Genomic DNA, 4,648 nt, shown 5'->3' on the forward strand with positions numbered 1-4,648 from the left:
TATATAGTAAGTTGGCGTATGTATTTGCACACCAACGAGAGAAAGTGTCATACCAACGAGCTAGAAGCTCTCACCGTGGTCGAATAAATATAACGATTTAAATATTATAATTACGACAAAAGGTAAAGGTTATTATAGACGGTAACGTACTTAAAACAGTTATGACGTGCACTTGTGTCTCGAATCGCAAGGTGGTGGCTTCATACCCAAAAATTCGATCTCGACCTCGAAATCCTGCCTCTAGTGCTGGGTAGGGGATTGCATACGTAGATGCTCTAAGTCATACGCCAACTGAGGAATCGCATGAGTTAGAAACGGCACCTCTTCGAATTGACGAAGTCCAAATTAGCAACCACGATTGGTTATTTGGAATGCAACTGCAAGATAATTCATGCAAAGAACTATTCAGAAAACTACGGAATGGTTGGCAAACAGTGGGATGAAAGGATCTTGTTTTAAGTTTTGGCCGAGTATATAAAAAAGTGAATAGTAACAATCACTGGGTGGTCCCGAAGTCACTACGACGGCAAATTATTAATAGCGCGCACAATAAAAAAGAACTTCTGGGGTTCGAAAAAACAGTTCCACGAATAAGTGAACATAAGTGGTGTGCTACCATGCAGGACTTTGTAAAATCCTATTTAAAATTTTGCATCGATTGCGCTGACAGTAAAATACTACGTAGTAAAAAGTAAGGCAGTGCCATATTGGTCCTTTTCTGAAAGATTCGAAGGAAAGTGAACACATTTTCGTAGCCATCGACGCTTTCATACGTTTCGCGATTGTACGAGGAGTCAAGAGTGCAGCAACCGAACACTTTATAGAGTTATTCAACGAATTAAGCAGTTTCGTGGTAACGCCAGGGGAAATCATTTTAGGTCGCGGAACGGGCGGTGCAGCGATGGGACAAAGCGTTATGAACATTTCATTACCCGAGAACCATAAGAGCTATTACTCAGCTTTAAGCGAAGAGACATTTTGATTTGACATTTGACATTTTGTGATTTCGGAAGAAACCAAGTACTTGGGACTAAACATAGATAGAAAATTGGCTTGGAAGTCAAACATCTTAGAAAGAGTTAGGAAAGCGAACCTAGCTTTTTGAAGTGAAAACTTCTTTAGAATCGTTGGGAGTGATTTGGGAAAAAGTGAAACGAAAAAAGCGACCAACTTGGCTACGAAGCGTTATATTATATGTTGATATAAACGTAGCGACGAACTAAATAAAAATAACTTTTATTTTTTCTCGTGATTCGAACCAAGGATTTTGGATCGGAAGCTCACATTGCTAGTCGCTCGGCTACCGCGTCATGCTGTCGTCGCTGGCCTAAAAGTTATTTAGTTACGAAGCGTTATATTATATGTTGATATAAATAATTTTTGTGAGCGTGTAATTCTCAAAAGGTTTATTAGGTTTATTATTTAAAATGTATTGACTAGGTAGTGTGGTTATCAGCTTAACATCTGATAGATCCTCCATCGGAGGACAACAAATGTTAAACTAATTTTTGGAAATGGGCGGAGTGTTTTAGGGGCTTGCTCCTTCTCTGCCACGGGTTGACCCGGTATTGCAGTACCGCCGGGACTTCGGCTTTGAATAAATATAAGAAAAAGTATACTAATATATTTAGCTTTGGTGGGAAGAGCCATAAATTTTTATATGAATACATGTAGACGAAAATGGAATTTTGTTTTTTTTTTTTGAAATTTGCATTGTAGGACATTTCTGATTATTTATTGAAAACAGTTTTTTGGTTTAGATACTGAAAGTCAGTTTAAGTGAATCGGTATAAACATTTCGTACATTAATTTTTGTGAGAGTGTAATTCTCAAAAGGTTTATTAGAAAATCTATTGACTAGGTAGTGTGGTATCTGTTCCTATCAGCTTAACATCTGATAGATCCTCCATCGGAGGACAACAAATGTTAAACTAATTTTTGGAAATGGGCGGAGTGTTTTAGGGGCTTGCTCCGCCTCTGCCACGGGTTGGCCCGGTATTGCAGTACCGCCGGGATTTCGGCCTTGAATAAATACAAGAAAAAATATACTAATATATTTAGCTTTGGTGGGAAGAGACATAAATTTTTATATGAATACAAGTAGACGAAAATGGAAGAAATTTGTAAGTCTGTTTCTTCGGTCCGTTTGGGTATTTTTTTTGACAACATCGAAACCAAAGCATTTGTATCATATTTTATCTATCATAAGCCACTCGTATCATTTGTTGAAATTGAAAACATTGAGGATGAATAATGATAAAATGAAGAAAATAAAATATGAACTTTATAGCAATATTATAATGAACCTATAATTATCCCGCTCCTAATGCTGCTTTCGTCTTATTCTCTCTCAGTTTGTTTTACGGAAGGTTTCACTTCTATCAAGTCTAACCGTTAGACTGGTATTTTTTGTTTTAACTCTCATCACTTGTGGGCGACACTGGTTACTGAAAGGTGAAGAGCCTCTCTACACCATGGACCAATTTAAGCTGACCGCATAAATTTCAGAAGAAGTTCGTCTATATTTATTATGCCTGTAAGAGAGCTTTAGGTAAGACTTGGAGAATTAAACCTAAGGTTGCTCATTGGCTTTATACTGCTGTCGTCAGACCCATTCCTTTATATGCAAATGTTGTCTGGTGGTGTGCTATGCAGAAAAAACCTTTTCTAATATATTGAAGAGATTTATGTATTGCAGCGGAATTAGCAATATGTGGGGTCATGAAAACCAATTTCCTAATGAAAATCCCTTCTAGACAGTAATTGCTTGAAGAAGATTCATCAGCCAAAACACCCGTTAAGATCTACGCGGCGGATATAAAATGGATACCGGTGTGGGATCAGGGTTATATTGCAAAGAGCTTTCTATCAGTGAATCCTTTAAATTACGGGATCACTGTAGTGTTTTTCAAGCGGAAATATACGCTATTCATGAAACCTTAAAATGGTTAGAGATAAACAGAATATCATCAACAGATATCCGCATTCTAAGCTTCTTATTAAGGACGCACCAATCAGTACTGTAAATCAAAGAAGCATTAGTGTCAATACTTGTGGAATTGCTAGGCAAACATGGTCAGGGCTAAATCTACGTCTGTCCAAGAGTATCATAGGTAGGTAGGTGGGGTGGTTGTCATAAAGACACACTTAGACCTTTCGCAGGTCCATTGTGATACCACTGGAGCTTATCCTTACTCTACGTGTTCCTTTTCAAACCATCCGGTAGCTTTAATAAACGAGCAGAGCTTCGTTAGTTTTAGATGGGCTATGTCCGCTACATCGGTTAGAAATGCTGTATCAAGAGTGCGCAGCCTTCTCATAGCTAGGCTTTCACACTCACATAAAAGGTGTCTGACTGTTTCCTCTTCTTCGTGTATTAAGACAGCTTCTACAGAAATCGAAGTACGGGAGTCCTAACCTGCTAGCGTGGCTTCCTATGAAATCTTAGCAAGATCTTCGATCGGCCATGTCTGTCTGCTTAGTTCGCATGTTGTGAGGTTTTGCCAGCTTGTATTTACCTTTTTGATGGTTTCCCTGTCTATAAGTAATTTACAAGTGGCTATGGACATGGGTATCAGCGCCTTATCCGGTTCGAGATCGAGCGTTGTACCTGTTCGTGCAAGTTCATCCGCCTTACAGTTTCCTGCAATATTCCTGTGGCCTGGCACCGTCATTTAGTAGTTTAAAACATTCTAGAAATGTTTTTGACGAGAGCGTTTAATGCGATGCACGAATTATTTAGCAATCTTTATTTAGAGTTTTACAAAAAAACGATATTAATGTTGTCACAGAAAAAAAAGAATCAGAATAATAAGTAACAACAGATGACACGCATAGTGTTGCCAGAAATAACTTCAACACGCCCTCTCAATATGCGGATCATCTAAGCAGTTAAACCAAGTCCAGTACGACATCTTTCGTGATTTACTCGTGCTAATGGTTTTGTCATCACATCCGCAAGCGGATGCGCTCCTCTATTATCCACATATATTGTAATATAAGTAAACTCTTTAGTGCCAATCTCGAGTAAGAGACTACGTTGATAAACTGCCTCTTTAGCTGCTTCTGCCAAATTAACACATTCGGCCTCTGTTGACGAAAGTGCGACAGTACGTTGTTTTTGTGATTTCCAGCTAATGGCTGCATCGCTGAGCAAATATGCATAGCCCGTATAAGCACGACGATCGTTTGTGCATCCACCCCAGTCAGCATCGGTGTAACCTACAAGCGGAAGGGGTGTCCTTTGATGCACCAAACCTTTATCAGCCGGGCCAGCAAGATACCTTAAGACACGTTTAACCGCATTCCAGTGTGCTTTCGAAGGATCATTTACGAACTGCGCCAATCTTGCCACCGTATTAGCTATGTCGGGTCTTGTGGCAACAGACAAATACATAAGAGCCCCAATTATTTCCCTATATGGATAGGTTTTGTCAAGCTTCTCGGAAGATCTATCAAAAACCGTATTACATTCTGACGGCGTAGCTACTGGGTTACACACACTCATGCCGTATTGTCTCAATAGTTCTAATATGTAACCCATTTGCTTCAAAATAATTACTCCATTCTCTTGATGAATCTCTAATCCAAGACAATAGTTGGCTTTACCGACATCTTTAATGTCGAAATCATTTAAAAGTTGCTGCTT

The 4,648-nt window shown here is 39.0% G+C and overlaps 1 non-coding gene and 1 pseudogene across 1 annotated transcript; both read left to right on the top strand.

Moving 5' to 3' along the window:
• The first annotated feature begins 1,417 nt into the window (after window positions 1-1,417).
• LOC129250973 (U2 spliceosomal RNA) lies at window positions 1,418-1,601 on the top strand (annotated as a pseudogene).
• A 236-nt stretch (window positions 1,602-1,837) lies between these two features.
• Window positions 1,838-2,031, top strand: LOC129251109 (U2 spliceosomal RNA). The gene has a single exon (XR_008582920.1). It is a non-coding gene; the product is annotated as a U2 spliceosomal RNA (small nuclear RNA).
• The last annotated feature ends 2,617 nt before the right edge of the window (window positions 2,032-4,648 follow it).

This window comes from Anastrepha obliqua, chromosome 6 (genome assembly GCF_027943255.1).
Source record: "Anastrepha obliqua isolate idAnaObli1 chromosome 6, idAnaObli1_1.0, whole genome shotgun sequence".
Taxonomy (NCBI): domain Eukaryota; kingdom Metazoa; phylum Arthropoda; class Insecta; order Diptera; family Tephritidae; genus Anastrepha; species Anastrepha obliqua.